At 35.9% G+C, this 12,711-nt stretch overlaps 1 protein-coding gene across 12 annotated transcripts in view; it reads left to right on the top strand.

The window, feature by feature from the left end:
* ZPLD1 (zona pellucida like domain containing 1) overlaps nt 1-12,711 on the top strand; it is a 335,829-nt gene that overhangs the window by 32,844 nt on the left and 290,274 nt on the right. For 7 of the 12 annotated variants that reach the window (XM_077774867.1, XM_077774865.1, XM_077774864.1 and 4 more), the window contains exon 2: nt 7,089-7,152. The exons of the other annotated variants lie outside the window; for them this stretch is intronic. The gene's annotated coding sequence lies outside the window, so the exon portion shown is untranslated. The remainder of the gene's footprint in view (nt 1-7,088; nt 7,153-12,711) is intronic. 12 annotated transcript variants of the gene reach the window in all.

Genomic DNA, 12,711 nt, shown 5'->3' with positions numbered 1-12,711 from the left:
GCTAGCTGCTGTTAAAATAAGATTACTTTTAGTCTTTAATAAAACAAAAATAAGGCACTAAGGCAGCCATGAGTTCCTTAAGGAAGGTCACTCTCTGCATGTTTCAGGTGTCTATATCAGTGGGCCATAGGCTGTAAGGAGATTTAACTTTAGCTACATTTCTCTTGCTTTTGTTTCCCTCATCACTAGGAAAGAGATTCTGAGGGTGCTTACTTTTTGAGGTGTGCTCACCAAAGTTTCCAGGCTACCAAGGTAGAAGCCACCACTTTCAGGGTCAACCCCTTGGGTAAATGTATGATATCTCCAGGAGCTCTCTGCTAAAATAGAAATGGGTTACTTTGGAGAAAGAACACACCCACTCTGTACATCTACAAATAGCCCAACTACAGATTAATTTATCAAGGTAATTAATTTGAGAGGAAGGGCCTCCAGAAAGGAATTATAAGACAGTACTTTCTATGAAGTCGCCATAGAGCTTCCCTGAGAAGGCTCAGGGAAGTGAGGAAGGTAACAGAAGTGTAAGGAAGAAGATCACGAAGAGGCGCTGGGGAAGGCATAGCCTGGGTATGGAGAATCCTTACCAGACAGGGGACAGCAAAAATGCCAAGTCTAGACCAACATTGTGTATTACAACTTTCTGCAGTGATGAAAGTGTTCTACATTTGCACTGTTTGTTCAGTACAGTAATTTGGGCCACATGTCACTACTGACTATTGCACACTTGAAATGTGACTAATATGATTGAAGAAATGAATTTTAAATTTTATTTAATTTTGCTAACTTAAATTAAAATTTAGGTAGCCAGAGTGGTTCCTGTATTGGATAATTCATGAAGGATGGTGGGGGGGAGGGGAGGGAATCACAGAAAGGCAACATATGGGGGAAACCAAAGATACATTTTGTATAGCATCACTTTGTATTTCTAGGCAACAAGCAGTTTATCAATTACAAGTTATATTTAGCAAATTATCTTGCATCTTGAAATATTTGTACAGGTTAAATATACTGACCAAAGCAAGCCGTATTAATTAGATTTGCCATGTCCTTCATAATCTTATTTTACTTCTGTGAACACAGCTAAATGACAAAAGGGAGAACATTGATTCCGAACTGTCAGAAAGGGGATTCTTTGCTTAATATTCAAGGCTATAATTACTTTTACAAATAAGTAACTGCAAGTTTTACCATAAATTTTTCTTTAAGAGTTTTGATCGTTACTCTTGGCTGCTGATCCCAAGATCAAGGGATTTACAAGGGCCACAATCATATTCACTGAGCTTCAACTAGGGTGGAGTCCAAGGACGTTCTCCCCTCTGCCCTCAGAAGTATTGTCACACTTTGGAACAGGCAATCAATCAGACAAACAAACCCAACAACCTCTCTTTTAATGATAATTGAACATATAGGCTTAGAAATAGAATTTTTCTTCCTGGTGTTACTGCATAATGCATTATATGCATAATGAAAGTATTTTTTGATTGATTGATTTTTAATCAAGGCTGAGCTGTTCAGAAAATATTAATTAACTGGCACCAGAAATTTTGTCTGAATCACTTGGTGGCTCTTGGGGGCTATAGAACCTATATAAGAATGAAAATTATCTCAAAATCAGCCTAAGCCAGGGGCACCTGGGTGGCTCAGTTGGTTAAATGTCTGACTTCGGCTCAGGTTATGATCTTATGGGTTCATGACAGGTCATGACTCATGGCTCGTGGGTTTAAGCCCTGCATCAGGCTCTTGGCTGTTGACACAGAGCCCATTTTGGATCCTTTGCCCCCTGCCCCCCTCCCCCCCAGCTCTCTTCCCCTCTCCTTCCCATGTGTTCCCTCTCTCTCAAAAATAAACTATCTATCTGTACATATATACATAAAATCAGCCTAAACCAGAACAATTTTTTGATATTGTTCAGGAGAAAGGATTCCCTTTGGAATTTTGGAATGTTCTTCTAATTAATGTGGTGATATCTAGCACATCCTTCCTATGCCAAATGGTTATCCCAGAGATAGAATTTTGTCAGCTCCCTATTTCTTAACACGTGAAACCTTTCTGCCCCAAGATTTCTGCATATTTCTGGAATTCTTAAATTCCTGCGATGACCCATGACTCTGAAATGCTGTTTCCTCTGAATTAATTGGCTTGAATCACGAATCACCTCGCCATCTTGTAGCTGGTATTTCTGTTTTGTACTATGTCAAAGCCAAGTGTGAAACTTATTCCTTTACTCTTTTTTCACAGATTCCTGACATCACAGAGCAGGTGCATTAGAATTCAAGGTTTTATTTATGTATAAGTTATGACTGAGGACTCTCTTTGCCTTGAGGTCAGTGGAGGTGCTGGATCCTGCTTGGTGACATTTATCAGCTGCCTTCATAAACTGTGCTGTCACTTTTGTATTGTCTTCATAGGTTCACCGGGTGCTCCACAGAGTTCTTGAGAAGTTCCATCCATTTTCAAATTCTAAGTCCGGGGCTATGTCCAAATTATCAGTTTGAGTTTTTCTACCTCTACTGGCTTCTTACATGGACAGTCCTCTACCAGACTTGCTTGAAATTTTATTGAAAAGTTACTTCAGAATATTTATGAAGTTAGAAGGACCCCAATTAATTCCAGACTACAAACTTAAAAAAAAAAAAACCCACACCAATTACTTGTGTAATTAAACATTGTTTCAATGGAAAAAATAGCCTAGAAAATTGTTTTCAGAGTATGTAACTTCTTAGGGAGGACTGGTATGGTGTTATTAAGGAATGAGAATATATTCTTGGGATGTTCAGTAATTAACTATGTAGATGTGTTTGTAATAAGGCTCTTACAATCTGGACTCCAAGATTTCTAGAAGCAGGAACAGATTATTAAATAATCTTTAAGATAAATTTGATTGAAGTAAAATTCACAGATCTTAGGTGTAAAACTGAATGGGTTTTGGTGGGTGAATCCATTTGTATAACTACCATACAAATCAAGATGTAGAAGGTTTCCATCACTCCTGAAAGTCCCCTGTGTCTCCTTTCAGATAATCCCTACTCTCTTTAGGCATCCATTGTTCTGAGAAATAGGTTAATTTTTTGTCATCAGTGAAATAAAAAAAAAGTGCTCTTTTTTGTCTGACTTCTTTCGTTCAACAGGTTTTAATAATACGTCCATTTTGTTGCATGCATCAGTACTTTGTTCTTTTTTATTGCTGGGCACTATTTGTTTACTTAATACTCCCTTTACTTAATACTCCATTTATTTTTTCATCAGTGTTCTGCAAATTTTTGCATACAGATGCTACAGAAATTTTTAAAAATTTATATCTGTTTCTTTCATTTTTATTTATTGGACCTGTTGTATAGGGTATTTAAAAAACTTTAGTGTTTGATTGTTTATTATTACCGCTTAGAAATACTATTATTTGAATGTTGACTTTGTCTCCTGAGATTGTTAAATTTAGTTTTAAGAACTTCACCCCACCTTGAAAAAAATTCCTCAAATTTTCTAAAATCATTTTATTTATAAATAGAAACAGTTTTATTTCTCTGTTTCTAATCTGTAAGTTTTAACTTTTCTTCCTTCCTTCCTTTCTTCCTTCCTTCTTTCCACCCATTGCACTGACTATGTTCTGAATAGGAATGGCAAGAGTAGAAGTCTTTGTCTGGTACCTGATCTTAGAGGAAAAACATTCAGTATTTACCACTGAGTATGATGTGGGATTTTTATAGATGCCTTCTGTCAGGTTAAGAAAGTTCCCCCTCTATTCATGGTTTGCTGGGAGTTACCATGAAAGACACTTTAATTTCGTCAAATGCTTTTTCTACGTTAACTGATGTGATCATGTGGTGTGTGTGTGTGTGTGTGTGTGTGTGCGTGTGTATGTTTTAACTGGTTAGTATGATAGATTACATTGATTTTCAAATAGTAAATCTACCTTATACTTTTGGAACAACCCCACTTGGTAGTGGTGTATTATTCTTTTTATATATTACTAGATTTAATTTGCTAACATTTTTGTTAAGGATTTTTGTATTTATATTCATTAGGTATATTGGTCTGCAATTTTCCTGTACTGTCTTTTTCTGGCTTTGGTATCAGGGTAAGGCTCGTCATGCAGAATCAGTTGGGAAGTGTTATTTCTTTCTATTCTCTGGAATAGAAAGAAGACTTTTGGAAGTCTTCTGGAAAAGACTCTGGAAGACTTTTCTCTCTCTCTCTCTCTCTTCCTTCCTTCCTCATTTTTTTTTTTTTTGTAGAATTGATATTATTTCTTCTTCAAATCTTTGGTACATTTCACCAGTAAAATCACCTGGAGATTTATAAGCTACGAGTTAAATTTCTTTAATAGACACAGAGTCATTCAAATGACATATTTCATGGTAGTTGAGTTGTGGTAAAGTTTTTATTTTTAAGAAATTGGTTTATTTCATCTATTTTGTTCTACTTATGTGTAGGGTGGTTTGTAGTATTCTTTTATTATCCTTTTGGTATCTGCAGAGTCTGTAGTGATGTCTCTTATTTTGTCCGTGGTGTTGTTATCATGTTTTTGTTTTTGTTTGTCAGTCTGGTTAGGGATTTATTAATTTTATCATAGTTTTCCAAGGATCAATTCTAGTTTTGTTTATTTTCTGTATCTTTCTGATTTCAGTTTTATCAGTTTATTATTCTTTCCTTTTTCTTGCTTTGGGTATATTTTAGTATTCTTTTTCTAGTTCAAGGCAAACTTTTTAAATTGTTGATTTGAGAAGTTTCTTCTTTTCTAATATGTTTTGAACATTACAAATATTCCCCTATACACTCCTTTGTATTCTATAAATGTTAATATATTGAATTTTCATTTTTGCTCTGTTCATAAATATTTTCCAATTTCCCTGATAGCTCCCTCTTTGATCCATAGATAAGTTAGAGTTGTGTTGTTTAATTTCCAGATATCTGGAGATTTTCTAGTTATCCTCCTGTTAATGAATTCTAGTTTAATCTCATTATGATGAGAGAACATATTTTGTATGGTTTCATTAGAAAAAGATGTTGTCAAGGTTTGTTTTGGCCCAAGGTATGGTCCATCTTGGACTATATTTCATATGCATTTGAGCAGAATGTGTATTCTGTCATTTGGTTGAATTTCATATATGTCGACTTGCTCCAGGTAGTTAATAGTATTGTTGTGTCCTTCTATAGCTTTGCTAATTTAAAAAATCTGGGGCGCCTGGGTGGCTTAGTCGGTTAAGCGTCCAACTTTCGCTTAGGTCATGATCTCGCAGTTTGTGGGTTCGAGCCCCGCGTCAGGCTCTGTGCTGACTGTCAGCTCAGAGCCTGGAGCCTGTTTCAGAGTCTGTATCTCCCTCTCTCTCTGACCCTCCCCTGCTCACGCTCTCTCTCTCTCTCTCCTAGAAATAAATAAAAATATTAAAAAAAAATAAAAAATCTATTCATTTTACTGATTATTGAATGAGAGTGTTGAAGTCTTAAACTACAACGGAAGACTTCTCTTTTCAATCTATTAATTTTTGTCTCCTGTATTTTGAGGTTTATTGTTAAGTAATAGATGTTTAGGATTGTTCTGTATTTTTGGTGAATTAACCCTTTAAAACCATTAGGTAATGTCTCTCTTTATCCCTGATAACTTTTCCTTGCTCTCAGCTTTCTTTTTATGATATTAATAGCCAGTTCTACTTTCTTTTATTAGTTTGCATGCTGTATCTTTTCTATTCATTTACTTCTAATTTATCTATGTTACTATATTTAAAGTGGTTTATTATAGCATATAGTTGTGGGTATTTTTTCCTTGTCTACATTCTGAAATCTCTATTTTAAAGTTGATCTATTTAAAGCATTTACTTTTAAGGTAATTATAGGTTTGGATTTATATATGCTAAAAACAGGTCTACTGTTTTATTTTTTTTCTGTTATTTTCCTCTGATTTTTGTTCCTCTATTTCTACTTTCTTGTCTTCTTTTGGGGTAATTGAATATTTTTTAGACCCTAAAACCCCAAGGACAATATCCTCATTTTTGCTCTCATCCATTGTAAATATTTAAAGAACATAACAGAAAAAAATCTTATGTTTAGCCAGATAGTTACCACTTCTGTTGATCTTCCTTCACGTCTGTAATTTTAAGCCTCCCTTAGAGATCATTTCCCTTCTTTCTTCAGATATTCCTTTGGCATTTCTTTCATAGTAAATCTGCTGTTGGCAAAGTCCTCTAGTTTTTGGTTATCTGATAATGTTTTATTTTCTTCTTCATTTTTGAAGGATATTTTCCCTTGATGTAGAATTCTGAGTTGGCAGTTCTTTTATTTCAAAACATTAAGAATTATGTCCTTCAGGCATTCATGGTTTCTAATGAGAAATCTATGGACCTTCAAATTGTTGTTCCCCTCCCCATGGTTTTTCTTTGGCTGTTTTGAAGAAACTTTGTTCTTAGTTTATTGAAGTTTGATGATCATATGTAGGCATACATTTTATTCAGTTTATCCTGTTTTGGGATTCACTGAGCTTGAATCTATATGTTTGTCTTTTGCCAAATTTAGGAAGATTTCAGCCTTATTTATTCAAATATTTTTCTTTGCATTTCATTCTTTTTCCTCTTTTGGAGGGATTTAAATGGTGTTTATGTTACATCTTTTGATCTTGTTCCATAGGCCCCTGAAGCTCTTTATTTTTTAAAAAATATTTTTCCTCTTTTTGTTCAGATTAGGTAATATCTATCTTTAAGTTTACTAAGATTGCCTTTGTTATCTCCAATTTGCTCTTGAACTAGCCAAGTGAATTTTTTAAAAAATTTTGTTATATATTTCAGTTCTTAAATTTCCTTTTGGTTGCTTTGTATGTGTTCTCTTTCTATGCTACTACTTTCCATCCTTCTGTTTGTTTCCTGAGTGCTTACTTTTACTTCTTGAAGCCCAATTACAATAGCTGCTTTATAGGTGTTAGGATTTCAACATCCATGTCATCTTGGAGTTGGCATTTGCCAATTGACTGATCCTTTTCAAGATGTAGAGATTTTCCTGGCATTTTATGTCATCAAATAGTTCTGGCATATATTCTGTTATGTGACTCTAGGTCTTGTTTAAATCATATGGGATTTATTTTATTTTTATTTTTTTACTTTTAGCAGGCCATCAACCTGGTTGCGTTCAGGTCTTACTCACCTTCTGTGGTCCATGGTTCCATGTCAGGTGAGTTTTCAAAGCCTGACTAGTGCTTTTCTGATCTGTCCTGTATGAGTACTACCAGTGGCCAATCTGGGGTCTAGTCCATGATCTACCTTATAGTTCAAAAACTTTGCTATGCTGTTTGGAGTTAGATCCATGCATTCACAGCTTTAAAGTGAGCCTAAGGTATTGCACACAACTTTATGGAATCAGTTTTTTCTAGCTCCATTCTAACTTTAAAGTCCCTGACACTTTCTGGTTCCTAGTATACATGCTTCTGCCCTATTCCTCTGGAAGAAAAGTGAGGCCTTTACTGTCTCCACTCTGTAGCATATTTCCTACAACTGTCTCTCCTCTGCCTCTGGGGTTAAACAATGATTGGATAGAGAGGAAAAAGCAATGGGATTCCTTGCACATTCTTGGCTCCACTAAGGATCAGGTCATCTGGCCAAAGAGAAAGTTTCCTCTCCTTCTGCCCAGCCACTGCTGCCATTCCCTCCCCTCCCCCGCCCCCCCACCACTGCGGGATTGTCGGGGTGCTTCCACACTTTAGTAATTTAATTGCCTGATAGAAAACAAATCAACATGCTTCAGAGGAAGATAATAGAATCCACAGTCTCTGTAACATACATTCACTGTGTCTAGTATACAATAGCATAGCAGGCAGTTAAATTACTGGATGATGAACTGAAATTTGACTTTAAATTTGTCAGGTAGAAGATTAGTTTCCAGTTCCTTTGTGTGTGTGGGAAGCCCATGATGTTTACTAACCCCACACTCCAGACTTTACACTCTTCTTCCTTATGGAGTACAGTGCATCAAGTCTCTGCTAACTTCTTTCAGCCTCCCAGTGGTTATTATCCATTGAATCCCTGGTCTCAGACTCTGTCCTCTGACAGCTCAAACCAACAAGCTTGTAGGTTTCTGCTTAAATTCTAGTTAATTCTGCTTAAATTCTAGCCATGCAGACTGGGAATACTCTAAATGGTAAAGCCCTATATACTGAGATTAGAATATATACAGTATATTCCTTCTTCCATTTTCTACCTACTTCTGGTCACTCTACAGTGACTTTGAATAATTGTTTCTTGTATCTATCTAGAGCTTATGATTGTTAACTATGGGAAGTCTTCTTTACTGTGAGCTACTCTGTAAATACTAGAACCAGAACTGCTTTTTAAAAAATAGTTTTTTAATGTTTATTTATTTTTGAGTGACAGAGAGACAAAGCAGGGAGGGGCAGGAAGAGAGGGAGACAGAACCTAAAGCAAGCTCCAGGATCTGAGCTGCCACCACAGAGCCCAATGAGAGGCTCGATCCCACAAGGTTTTCTGTGAGATCATGACCTGGGTCAAAGTCAGATGCTTAACTGACTGAGCCACTGAGGCTCCCCTGAAACTCAGCTGTTCTAAACAGAAAACTTTGACTCAGTTGTGGGCAGAATGGTGTTTCTGCAAATTTTATGATCTCCTGCTGATTAAGTGGGAGAGCAATGGAAGCTGAGGGGCCCTTTGGGGTACTTCTCTGAATGAGATGTAAGATGGATCTTGAAAATTGCAACAAGCTGTGACACGAAAGAGGGACAGAAATAACTGATACACAATTTTAAGCTTTCTTTGTCTGACTTGAAATTTCCCTTTATAATGTCCTACTCTTCAATAAAGAAGCATTGGCTTTAGAAAGGCGCAGCAACAGAAATCCCTGAGGCTTTTGCTTAAATTGACATTGTATGTGTAACAGCCTACACAGATTTGTGGAATGTGTATATTCAATCATTGGAATGCTTAAAAGTATTCAGAAAGAGGAGCCTGTAAAAAATTGAAGATCATGCTGTACGAGTAGAATTAGAGACTTTGATTATTGTTATTTGTGCAGTTAAGGAAAGACCCCTGAAGTCTGGAGTCCTTGTAATATGTTTATTCCAATGGCAGAAAAGTCAATTTCCCCCCAAAGCACAAAACAAACCATCTCCAAAATTATTAATCTCACCATTTAATTTCATGGCATCCTCAGAATGCTCAGTGCAATACCTGAATTACAGCAGGTATTTCCACAAGTTAAATGCCTATAAAATCATGAAATTAACAGTGTTTTACTCCCTTAATGGGTTCAAGTTCTGGAGAGAGGTAACAAGTCCATATTTAGTAGTTATCAAGGCCAACTACATACCAAAAATTGCCTAAAAATTACAAAGAAATGTTTAATTTCCAAATAACTTTTAAATTGGAATATACATTTTCAGTTAAATGAACTACAAGCACTTTGTGGCAAATCCTACAGCAATATTTTTTACTAATTATTTCTTATTGTAGACATTTTCAAGCATTAGTGTCTAATATTCACATTTTTCAGGGTGAAGTAATGAACACTTCTAGATGAGAGTCTTAGAACCCCAAGGGTTTATGACTGAGAAGCAATTAAAAAAACCTTCAAAACAGTGATTTTAATTTTAATTTTAAGGTAAATGAATTGCTCTTTATTAAACGAGTTTAAAATCATTAGTTTCTTTTTTCATCTGATTACCAAGGTGTTCCTGATTATAACTGAACAGATCACTATGTCCAAATGTTTCTAAAAAATTATTTTTCCTCATACAAGAGATGAACATTTCTTCTCACATGATAATATTATTTATATTTACAACTATACATAGAGTTTGGCTATAGATTCTATTGCCAGAATGTTTACCGATCATTAGATTTTTTGGGAAGAAAGCAGTTAGTTACTATTTTTATATCTCATGACTCTCATCATTTAAGCCGGGCTTTAAACCTTTCATATAGCATAAAGTTTACTGAACTGATTGGAAGCTTATGCTGCCTAAAATTTAGATTTTAGCAATTCTCTTACAGTTTATAAACATGATAAGAAAAGCTATGGGAGGCTGGCTTTAATCTTCTAAGCAACAACTGTGAGGTTTCTTGCCTGCTCTGGAGGAAGTTTCTATTGCTTTTTTCCACTGATGATCTGTATGTTATTCTACAGTAATTCTCATTGTCCTTGAAGTCTTAGGTTCTGATAATATTTTGATTTTCTTGAAATATTGCTAGTTGGCCAACTTATTAATTTCCTAATTGCTCTTCAAGGGAGTCATTTAAAAATGCCTTTGTCATTTGACAAATCAGTTAATTTCAGAGAGAGCTACAGTTATGATGAAAATAACTCTGTGATGAGATGCAGAGTGACTGGGTGGCCCCACTGACAGTCATTGTGGAAGCTCTGTCTGAGAGGGGACGTTAGGGCTCAGAGGTGAGTAACATGAGTAACAAATGTGAGGTGGTCTGTCAAAGAAGGAACTGGTGGAAGGGCATGGCAGAACATGGGAACAGAAGATAGAAAGGCCCTCTGGTAGGAAGAAGTTTTGTGTGCTTGAAGAATAACGAGGATACCAGATGAAATGGAATGAGTAAAGGGGAGAGAAGCTTCAAATGAGTTTGGAGAGGTAAGCAGGGCCAGATCATACTCAGCCTTGTAGGAGTTCTATATTTATTAGTATGGAACAACGCCCAAGATATAGGTGAGTAAAAAAATATATTGTTTGGGGTGCCTGGGTGGCTCAGTCAGTTAAGCGTCTGACTTTGGCTCAGGTCATGATCTCACGGTTCGTGAGTTCAAGCCCCATGTCAGGCTCTGTCCTGACAGCTCAGAGCCTGGAGCCTGCTTCGGATTCTTTATCTCCATTTCTCGCTGCCCCTCCCCCACTCATGCTCTGTTTCTCTGTGTCTCAAAAATATATAAAGATTTAAAAAAAATTAAATATTGTTTCAAACAGCCTGAGTCGAAAGATCTCCTGCATATAAAACTATATATTTATTTCCATATATGTCTATAGACACAAAGATAGTTTTGGATGTATGTCCAGCAAAATGTTAACACTGGAAATCTCTGGGTGCTAAGCCTCAGGTGATATTCATCCTTTTTATATTCTTCTAATATTGCTTCAATTGCTTATAAAAACAGAGGAAAATGCATTCATGAAAAATATGCTATCGTACTTTTCAATTATGATTTAAAGTTAAGACAACATTGAGATTATTGTGGCTTATAAACTCATGCAAAGTAGGAAAAAGAGGGATTTATAAGAAAGATTTTGTTGAATTTCATTAACAAATGCAGTGATAAAATGACCTATACATTTTTTGAGTTTTCACTGAATATGGAAGATAGAAAAAAGCTCAAAAATATCTGGAGTTCACAGAATACAAATAATTAGTAACATCTCCCTCATTATGTACTTTTAAAAACAAGACAACAGGTCCAAAGTGGAGTCATTCATGCCAAGCCCCATATCACCAAACCAACACTTCATTATAGTTTTGGCCTCTTTCAGAAATGGAATCTTAAACCAGTCCATCAGAAATGACCTGGTCAGCACGAGCAAGGTAATCTGCCTGTTAGACCTCTGCTGCCTGATAAAGAAAGTGACCATATACCAGTCCCCTTTTTGCAAGTATAACTTCCTTCTTCCTGCTCCCTTATATCTATGAAAGTCTTCATTTTGTACAATTCCTTAGAGCTCTTTTCTATCTGCTAGGTGGGATGCTGCCCAACTCATTAATGGTTGAATAAAAGCCAATAAGATCTTTAAAATGTCCTCAGCTGAATTTTGATTTTTTTAAACACACCAAAATAGAGTTGTCCACATAGAACCTAAAAATTGCAAAGTGAATGGTAAAACATTAAACATAAAAAAGATAACTAAGGACGGCGGTGGAAAAGTAAAAAGGATAAATAATATTCAACTACACATTAATTTGATTACTCATTCTTTCAATACTGATTGTAACATAATCTGTACTAGGTAAATAAGCTTTGCGTGCAAGAAGTCTAGTTGGATTAAATTTTCATGGGTGTAAGAAAAAAGAGTGACCACAAAGGCAAGCAGCCTAGGCAGAAAGACAGGGCACAGAGACTGCTGCTGTCATAACAGCATGGTCACACTCAGCCAGTATTTCAATTTTCTACCAAAAAATAAATAAAAAATCTTCCTTGGATGGACATCTCCTATTAAATTATTTTATTGTTTTCTTCCGTGCTACCTCTTTTCACTTATTTATGTTTTGTTCTCATTCTCATATCTCTGTGGTATCCATGGAGCTCTGGTACAGAGAGTTCACTTGAACCAGTTTTGTATTTGGCATGTAACTAGTTCATGGAAACCACTAGGAGAGTGTTGTTATTCCAACATTGGCGTACTTCCATAATCTGCTGGGAATTTAATTTTTCCTGTCTATAAAAAGGTAGCTTGGATTTCATTCCATATATGGAGAATAGACTTTCTGTCTCTGTTCAATTAATCAAATGTCTGTCTTTTGGCAAGGAAAGAAGAAAAGCATTAATCATTTCCAGTTCATCCATATCAGGACGCTTGTTCTGAAAACACAAAGATCCAATTCATATCATTCTTAATATGACCTCTGGGTATTTTCTCTCAATGTAGATGATTCTAGAAAACCTCAGAAGAGGTTATTTATAGATACACTGTGCTTTGAAGAATAGCAAGTGGGCAATAGGATAAGAATGCCTTGGCAACGCTTGCAGATAACCTGCTGTATGCATTGGTCTACCATGACTAAAGGCTCC

Source organism: Crocuta crocuta, unplaced genomic scaffold, assembly GCF_008692635.1.
Source record: "Crocuta crocuta isolate KB4526 unplaced genomic scaffold, BGI_CrCroc_1.0 scaffold6, whole genome shotgun sequence".
Classification (NCBI taxonomy): Eukaryota; Metazoa; Chordata; class Mammalia; order Carnivora; family Hyaenidae; genus Crocuta; species Crocuta crocuta.
Note: the sequence above shows the minus strand (reverse complement) of the source record. Positions and strands in the feature narration are given on the sequence as shown.